Raw genomic sequence first — 10,000 nt, forward strand, 5'->3', positions numbered from 1 at the left:
GTTGTAACGGGCTAAGAGGCCTGTTAAGCCAGAGTGTACGGAGTTCAGATGGCTAGGTGCGCACGCAGGCATCGAGGTTTTGATGGTTTGCGCAGAGTTGTAGCACGGCAGAAAGCGCGCCGGAGCAGTTTCAGTCCAATCGGACGATGCGCGGGTGTTTTACAGAACATTGAAAGTTGTATGGAAGAAAACCCCTGGAAGTATGCAATATATGGGAAAACACGAAATACTCTCGGATGGAGGTGTCAGAGAAGTTTGGCGAATATGGACGAAAGTTAGCCACGGTGGTGTTCTAACATCGGTACCTGGGACGCAAAAGCGTCGGACGCATGGTTTCGAAGCGATGTGCGAAAAACGGGCCAAAATGGTGCACGAACAAAGGGGCACGCGCTATATCTGGCAGAAGGAGAACTCTGCGAGGTGTTGTGTGTATGGACGAAAAGTAGGCATTACGGAGTTGAGCAAACGCGCCGAAGACCGGGAATCGATATCTCCAACCGGCTGGTCGGTAAAGCGATTCCCAACACCCCATAGACACCGCAATGGGTGAAAATCGGCTAAGTCCAAGAAATGGGTTTTCACCCAAAAACAGGGTGATGGAGACATTGCACGGAGTTGGCGTATATGGACGTAAGTTAGCCACGGTGGTGTTCTAACATCGGTACTTGGGACGCAAAACCGTCGGACGCATGGTTTCGAAGCGATGTACGAAAAACAGGCCAAAATGGTGCACGAACAAAGGGGCACGCGCTATATCTGGCAGAAGGAGAACTCTGCGAGGTGTTGTGTGTATGGACGAAAAGTAGGCATTACGGAGTTGAGCAAACGCGCCGAAGACCGCAACTCGATATCTCCAACCGGCTGGTCGGTAGAGCGATTCCAAACACCCCATAGACACCGCAATGGGTGAAAATCGGCTAAGTCCCAGAAATGGGTTTTCACCCAAAAACAGGGTGATGGAGACATTGCACGGAGTAGGCGTATATGGACGAAAGTTAGCCACGGTGGTGTTCTAACATCACTACTTGGGACGCAAAAGCGTCGGACGCATGGTTTCGAGGCAATGTGCGAAAAACGGGCCAAAATTGTGCACGAACAAAGGGGCACGCGCTATATCTGGCAGAAGGAGAACTCTGCGAGGTGTTGTGTGTATGGACGAAAAGTAGGCATTACGGAGTTGAGCAAACGCGCCGAAGACCGGGAATCGATATCTGCAACCGGCTGGTCGGTAGAGCGATTCCCAACACCCCATAGACACCGCAATGGGTGAAAATCGGCTAAGTCCCTGAAATGGGTTTTCACCCAAAATCAGGGTGATGGAGACATTGCACGGAGTTGGCGTATATGGACGAAAGTTAGCCACGGTGGTGTTCTAACATCGGTACTTGGGACGCAAAACCGTCGGACGCATGGTTTCGAGGCAATGTGCGAAAAACGGGCCAAAATGGTGCACGAACAAAGGGGCACGCGCTATATCTGGCAGAAGGAGAACTCTGCGAGGTGTTGTGTGTATGGACGAAAAGTAGGCATTACGGAGTTGAGCAAACGCGCCGAAGACCGCAACTCGATATCTCCAACCGGCTGGTCGGTAGAGCGATTCCCAACACCCCATAGACACCGCAATGGGTGAAAATCGGCTAAGTCCCAGAAATGGGTTTTCACCCAAAAACAGGGTGATGGAGACATTGCACGGAGTTGGCGTATATGGACGAAAGTTAGCCACGGTGGTGTTCTAACATCGGTGCTTGGGACGCAAAACCGTCGGACGCATGGTTTCGAAGCGATGTACGAAAAACAGGCCAAAATGGTGCACGAACAAAGGGGCACGCGCTATATCTGGCAGAAGGAGAACTCTGCGAGGTGTTGTGTGTATGGACGAAAAGTAGGCATTACGGAGTTGAGCAAACGCGCCAAAGACCGGGAATCGATATCTCCAACCGGCTGGTCGGTAGAGCGATTCCCAACACCCCATAGACACCGCAATGGGTGAAAATCGGCTAAGTCCCAGAAATGGGTTTTCACCCAAAAACAGGGTGATGGAGACATTGCACGGAGTTGGCGTATATGGACGAAAGTTAGCCACGGTGGTGTTCTAACATCACTACTTGGGACGCAAAACCGTCGAACGCATGGTTTCGAGGCAATGTGCGAAAAACGGGCAAAATGGTGCACGAACAAAGGGGCACGCGCTATATCTGGCAGAAGGAGAACTCTGCGAGGTGTTGTGTGTATGGACGAAAAGTAGGCATTACGGAGTTGAGCAAACGCGCCGAAGACCGGGAATCGATATCTCCAACCGGCTGGTCGGTAGAGCGATTCCCAACACCCCATAGACACCGCAATGGGTGAAAATCGGCTAAGTCCCAATATGTACCTTCAGAGGGGCATATCTCGAAAACTACTCGTCAGATCGGGGCCAAATTCACAGAGAAGACACATGTCGAGGAGTTGTTTCGGATGAGCGATAGTGGTTTTTGGGTGAAAATGTACCCCTAAACCTTGTACAGAGAGGACCCCTTCCGTAGAGCAAAATCCTGAAGGTCGGGGTCGCGCAAGGGTCGACATGGGTCGAGGTGGACTATCATGCGAAACCACTTTTTTCGGTCCCTACGGTGCCCCTAGATGATGAAAAGTACAATCCGAGGTTGATTACGAACACTTTTGTGCACCCCCTTCCGTAGAGCAAAATCCTGAAGGTCGGGGTCGCGCACAAGTAGACCCCCTTCCGTAGAGCAAAATCCTGAAGGTCGGGGTTGCGCACAAGTAGACCCCCTTCCGTAGAGCAAAATCCTGAAGGTCGGGGTCGCGCAAGGGTCGACATGGGTCGAGGTGGACTATCATGCGAAACCACTTTTTTCGGTCCCTACGGTGCCCCTAGATGATGAAAAGTACAATCCGAGGTTGATTACGAACACTTTTGTGCACCCCCTTCCGTAGAGCAAAATCCTGAAGGTCGGGCTCGCACAAGTGTGCACCCCCTTCCGTAGAGCAAAATCCTGAAGGTCGGGGTTGCGCACAAGTCGACCCCCTTCCGTAGAGCAAAATCCTGAAGGTCGGGGTCGCGCAAGGATCGACATGGGTCGAGGTGGACTATCATGCGAAACCACTTTTTTCGGTCCCTACGGTGCCCCTAGATGATGAAAAGTACAATCCGAGGTTGATTACGAACACTTTTGTGCACCCCCTTCCGTAGAGCAAAATCCTGAAGGTCGGGGTCGCACAAGTGTGCACCCCCTTCCGTAGAGCAAAATCCTGAAGGTCGGGGTCGCGCAAGGGTCGACATGGGTCGAGGTGGACTATCATGCGAAACCACTTTTTTCGGTCCCTACGGTGCCCCTAGATGATGAAAAGTACAATCCGAGGTTGATTACGAACACTTTTGTGCACCCCCTTCCGTAGAGCAAAATCCTGAAGGTCGGGGTCGCGCAAGGGTCGACATGGGTCGAGGTGGACTATCATGCGAAACCACTTTTTTCGGTCCCTACGGTGCCCCTAGATGATGAAAAGTACAATCCGAGGTTGATTACGAACACTTTTGTGCACCCCCTTCCGTAGAGCAAAATCCTGGAGGTCGGGGTTGCGCACAAGTAGACCCCCTTCCGTAGAGCAAAATCCTGAAGGTCGGGGTCGCGCAAGGGTCGACATGGGTCGAGGTGGACTATCATGCGAAACCACTTTTTTCGGTCCCTACGGTGCCCCTAGATGATGAAAAGTACAATCCGAGGTTGATTACGAACACTTTTGTGCACCCCCTTCCGTAGAGCAAAATCCTGGAGGTCGGGGTTGCGCACAAGTAGACCCCCTTCCGTAGAGCAAAATCCTGAAGGTCGGGGTCGCGCAAGGGTCGACATGGGTCGAGGTGGACTATCATGCGAAACCACTTTTTTCGGTCCCTACGGTGCCCCTAGATGATGAAAAGTACAATCCGAGGTTGATTACGAACACTTTTGTGCACCCCCTTCCGTAGAGCAAAATCCTGAAGGTCGGGCTCGCACAAGTGTGCACCCCCTTCCGTAGAGCAAAATCCTGAAGGTCGGGGTTGCGCACAAGTCGACCCCCTTCCGTAGAGCAAAATCCTGAAGGTCGGGGTCGCGCAAGGATCGACATGGGTCGAGGTGGACTATCATGCGAAACCACTTTTTTCGGTCCCTACGGTGCCCCTAGATGATGAAAAGTACAATCCGAGGTTGATTACGAACACTTTTGTGCACCCCCTTCCGTAGAGCAAAATCCTGAAGGTCGGGGTCGCGCAAGGGTCGACATGGGTCGAGGTGGACTATCATGCGAAACCACTTTTTTCGGTCCCTACGGTGCCCCTAGATGATGAAAAGTACAATCCGAGGTTGATTACGAACACTTTTGTGCACCCCCAAAAATGGCCAAAATCCTGAAGGTCGGGTTCTCGGGGCGGTCGAGGCCCTCTGACGTGCACGAAAAACCGGTACCCACGCCGAGCTTCAGAATTTGGTCTCCAGAGACTAAGTCCCAACCGAAACTGGCAACCCACAAAAGTGTACCAAGGAGTGGTCGGATCGAGTTACAGTGTTCGAGAGTATTGACGAGGATGGTTATACGCAACTTTTTGCTAAAGGTGTCCAAGACCGTCAGACCCTTACTTACGGAGATATAAGACACGTGCGTGGTTGCTCGTGCCGAGCTTCAGAAATGTTGCTCCAGAGACTAAGTCCCAGAAAACCTTCCGACCCCAAAAACTCCCAGAAGGAGGCCTCGGATCGTTTCGCGATGTTGTAGCGAAATGTTCAGCTCGACGGAATGCAACTTTTACCTAAAGGGGTCCAAGACCGTCAGACGCTTAGGTACGGAGATACGGGCATGGGTCGGTTTTCCCCATACAAAATACCCCATGGAAAACTGCAAAACCCCAAAACAGGTCGAAGGAGTGGTCGGATCGTTTCGTGGTGTTCTAGTGAAATGTTCCATTCGATAGGGCGCAACTTTTTGCTGAAGGTGTCCAAGACCGTCAGACCCTTACTTACGGAGATATAAGACACGTGCGTGGTTGCTCGAGCCGAGCTTCAGAAATGTTGCTCCAGAGACTAAGTCCCAGAAAACCTTCGGACCCCAAAAACTCCCAGAAGGAGTCGTCGGATCGTTTCGCGATGTTCTAGTGAAATGTTCAGCTCGACGAAATGCAACTTTTACCTTAAGGGGTCCAACACCGTCAGACGCTTAGGTACGGAGATACGGGCATGGGTCGGTTTTCCCCATACAAAATACCCCATGGAAAACTGCAAAACCCCAAAACAGGTCGAAGGAGTGGTCGGATCGTTTCGTGGTGTTCTAGTGAAATGTTCCATCCGATAGGGCGCAACTTTTTGCTAAAGGCGTCCAAGACCGTCAGACCCTTACTTACGGAGATATAAGACACGTGCGTGGTTGCTCGTGCCGAGCTTCAGAAATGTTGCTCCAGAGACTAAGTCCCAGAAAACCTTCCGACCCCAAAAACTCCCAGAAGGAGTCGTCGGATCGTTTCGCGATGTTCTAGTGAAATGTTCAGCTCGACGAAATGCAACTTTTACCTAAAGGGGTCCAAGACCGTCAGACGCTTAGGTACGGAGATACGGGCATGGGTCGGTTTTCCCCATACAAAATACCCCATGGAAAACTGCAAAACCCAAAAACAGGTCGAAGGAGTGGTCGGATCGTTTCGTGGTGTTCTAGTGAAATGTTCCATTCGATAGGGCGCAACTTTTTGCTAAAGGTGTCCAAGACCGTCAGACCCTTACTTACGGAGATATAAGACACGTGCGTGGTTGCCCGTGCCGAGCTTCAGAAATGTTGCTCCAGAGACTAAGTCCCAGAAAACCTTCCGACCCCAAAACCTCCCAGAAGGAGTCGTCGGATCGTTTCGCGATGTTCTAGTGAAATGTTCAGCTCGACGAAATGCAACTTTTACCTAAAGGGGTCCAAGACCGTCAGACGCTTAGGTACGGAGATACGGGCATGGGTCGGTTTTCCCCATACAAAATACCCCATGGAAAACTGCAAAACCCAAAAACAGGTCGAAGGAGTGGTCGGATCGTTTCGTGGTGTTCTAGTGAAATGTTCCATTCGATAGGGCGCAACTTTTTGCTAAAGGTGTCCAAGACCGTCAGACCCTTACTTACGGCGATATAAGACACGTGCGTGGTTGCTCGTGCCGAGCTTCAGAAATGTTGCTCCAGAGACTAAGTCCCAGAAAACCTTCGGACCCCAAAAACTCCCAGAAGGAGTCGTCGGATCGTTTCGCGATGTTCTAGCGAAATGTTCAGCTCGACGGAATGCAACTTTTACCTAAAGGGGTCCAAGACCGTCAGACGCTTAGGTACGGAGATACGGGCATGGGTCGGTTTTCCCCATACAAAATACCCCATGGAAAACTGCAAAACCCCAAAACAGGTCGAAGGAGTGGTCGGATCGTTTCGTGGTGTTCTAGTGAAATGTTCCATTTGATAGGGCGCAACTTTTTGCTAAAGGTGTCCAAGACCGTCAGACCCTTACTATCGGAGATATAAGACACGTGCGTGGTTGCTCGTGCCGAGCTTCAGAAATGTTGCTCCAGAGACTAAGTCCCAGAAAACCTTCCGACCCCAAAAACTCCCAGAAGGAGTCGTCGGATCGTTTCGCGATGTTCTAGTGAAATGTTCAGCTCGACGAAATGCAACTTTTACCTAAAGGGGTCCAAGACCGTCAGACGCTTAGGTACGGAGATACGGGCATGGGTCGGTTTTCCCCATACAAAATACCCCATGGAAAACTGCAAAACCCAAAAACAGGTCGAAGGAGTGGTCGGATCGTTTCGTGGTGTTCTAGTGAAATGTTCCATTCGATAGGGCGCAACTTTTTGCTAAAGGTGTCCAAGACCGTCAGACCCTTACTTACGGAGATATAAGACACGTGCGTGGTTGCCCGTGCCGAGCTTCAGAAATGTTGCTCCAGAGACTAAGTCCCAGAAAACCTTCCGACCCCAAAAACTCCCAGAAGGAGTCGTCGGATCGTTTCGCGATGTTCTAGTGAAATGTTCAGCTCGACGAAATGCAACTTTTACCTAAAGGGGTCCAAGACCGTCAGACGCTTAGGTACGGAGATACGGGCATGGGTCGGTTTTCCCCATACAAAATACCCCATGGAAAACTGCAAAACCCAAAAACAGGTCGAAGGAGTGGTCGGATCGTTTCGTGGTGTTCTAGTGAAATGTTCCATTCGATAGGGCGCAACTTTTTGCTAAAGGTGTCCAAGACCGTCAGACCCTTACTTACGGCGATATAAGACACGTGCGTGGTTGCTCGTGCCGAGCTTCAGAAATGTTGCTCCAGAGACTAAGTCCCAGAAAACCTTCGGACCCCAAAAACTCCCAGAAGGAGTCGTCGGATCGTTTCGCGATGTTCTAGCGAAATGTTCAGCTCGACGGAATGCAACTTTTACCTAAAGGGGTCCAAGACCGTCAGACGCTTAGGTACGGAGATACGGGCATGGGTCGGTTTTCCCCATACAAAATACCCCATGGAAAACTGCAAAACCCCAAAACAGGTCGAAGGAGTGGTCGGATCGTTTCGTGGTGTTCTAGTGAAATGTTCCATTTGATAGGGCGCAACTTTTTGCTAAAGGTGTCCAAGACCGTCAGACCCTTACTTACGGAGATATAAGACACGTGCGTGGTTGCTCGTGCCGAGCTTCAGAAATGTTGCTCCAGAGACTAAGTCCCAGAAAACCTTCCGACCCCAAAAACTCCCAGAAGGAGTCGTCGGATCGTTTCGCGATGTTCTAGTGAAATGTTCAGCTCGACGAAATGCAACTTTTACCTAAAGGGGTCCAAGACCGTCAGACGCTTAGGTACGGAGATACGGGCATGGGTCGGTTTTCCCCATACAAAATACCCCATGGAAAACTGCAAAACCCAAAAACAGGTCGAAGGAGTGGTCGGATCGTTTCATGGTGTTCTAGTGAAATGTTCCATTCGATAGGGCGCAACTTTTTGCTAAAGGTGTCCAAGACCGTCAGACCCTTACTTACGGAGATATAAGACACGTGCGTGGTTGCCCGTGCCGAGCTTCAGAAATGTTGCTCCAGAGACTAAGTCCCAGAAAACCTTCCGACCCCAAAAACTCCCAGAAGGAGTCGTCGGATCGTTTCGCGATGTTCTAGTGAAATGTTCAGCTCGACGAAATGCAACTTTTACCTAAAGGGGTCCAAGACCGTCAGACGCTTAGGTACGGAGATACGGGCATGGGTCGGTTTTCCCCATACAAAATACCCCATGGAAAACTGCAAAACCCAAAAACAGGTCGAAGGAGTGGTCGGATCGTTTCGTGGTGTTCTAGTGAAATGTTCCATTCGATAGGGCGCAACTTTTTGCTAAAGGTGTCCAAGACCGTCAGACCCTTACTTACGGAGATATAAGACACGTGCGTGGTTGCCCGTGCCGAGCTTCAGAAATGTTGCTCCAGAGACTAAGTCCCAGAAAACCTTCCGACCCCAAAAACTCCCAGAAGGAGGCGTCGGATCGTTTCGCGATGTTCTAGTGAAATGTTCAGCTCGATGGAATGCAACTTTTACCTAAAGGGGTCCAAGACCGTCAGACGCTTAGGTACGGAGATACGGGCATGGGTCGGTTTTCCCCATACAAAATACCCCATGGAAAACTGCAAAACCCCAAAACAGGTCGAAGGAGTGGTCGGATCGTTTCGTGGTGTTCTAGTGAAATGTTCCATTCGATAGGGCGCAACTTTTTGCTAAAGGTGTCCAAGACCGTCAGACCCTTACTTACGGAGATATAAGACACGTGCGTGGTTGCTCGTGCCGAGCTTCAGAAATGTTGCTCCAGAGACTAAGTCCCAGAAAACCTTCGGATCCCAAAAACTCCCAGAAGGAGTCGTCGGATCGTTTCGCGATGTTCTAGTGAAATGTTCAGCTCGACGGTATGCAACTTTTACCTAAAGGGGTCCAAGACCGTCAGACGCTTAGGTACGGAGATACGGGCATGGGTCGGTTTTCCCCATACAAAATACCCCATGGAAAACTGCAAAACCCCAAAACAGGTCGAAGGAGTGGTCGGATCGTTTCGTGGTGTTCTAGTGAAATGTTCCATTCGATAGGGCGCAACTTTTTGCTAAAGGTGTCCAAGACCGTCAGACCCTTACTTACGGAGATATAAGACACGTGCGTGGTTGCTCGTGCCGAGCTTCAGAAATGTTGCTCCAGAGACTAAGTCCCAGAAAACCTTCGGACCCCAAAAACTCCCAGAAGGAGTCGTCGGATCGTTTCGCGATGTTCTAGTGAAATGTTCAGCTTGACGGTATGCAACTTTTACCTAAAGGGGTCCAAGACCGTCAGACGCTTAGGTACGGAGATACGGGCATGGGTCGGTTTTCCCCATACAAAATACCCCATGGAAAACTGCAAAACCCCAAAACAGGTCGAAGGAGTGATCGGATCGTTTCGCGATGTTCTACTGACTTTTTAGGCTTAACGAGACACAACTTTCCGCAGAAGGGTGCAAAACTGTCAGACTCATAGTTTCGGAGATACAAGCATGGGTCATGTTTGCTCGTGCCGAGCTTCAGAATTTTCCATGGCCAAAAAGCCCTAGAATTTGACATTTCACTATTATAGGGAGGTATGGTTGTACTGAGTCGTCATAGAAAGTTTAGCCTCCTCATGTAAACTGACGATTCGATATCAGGGAGGTCGGGAGTTGTCGAAAAGAGACCCTAGGACCTAATACTAGACTCATGTAGTGGCAAGGTGTTTCGGCCCGTGGGTGACGGTTGTATGAAATTTGGGTGACGGCAACTACGACTGGTTCTGGTACCGGGAAGGTGTGTCCTGGTGTCCGGAGGCGTTTTAACGGTAGCTGGGCGGTCGGAACGGTGACCTAGGGTGGTTTTGGGTGAAATCAAGTACCTCCACCGATGGTCAACCAGAGGCTAGTGGTACTTGGAAAACACCCTGGGAAGGTTTCCCAGGGCTCGGAGTAGCAGTAACAAGGGATGCCGCTGTC

This window comes from Anopheles nili (assembly GCF_943737925.1).
Source record: "Anopheles nili chromosome X unlocalized genomic scaffold, idAnoNiliSN_F5_01 X_unloc_5, whole genome shotgun sequence".
NCBI classification, from domain to species: Eukaryota; Metazoa; Arthropoda; class Insecta; order Diptera; family Culicidae; genus Anopheles; species Anopheles nili.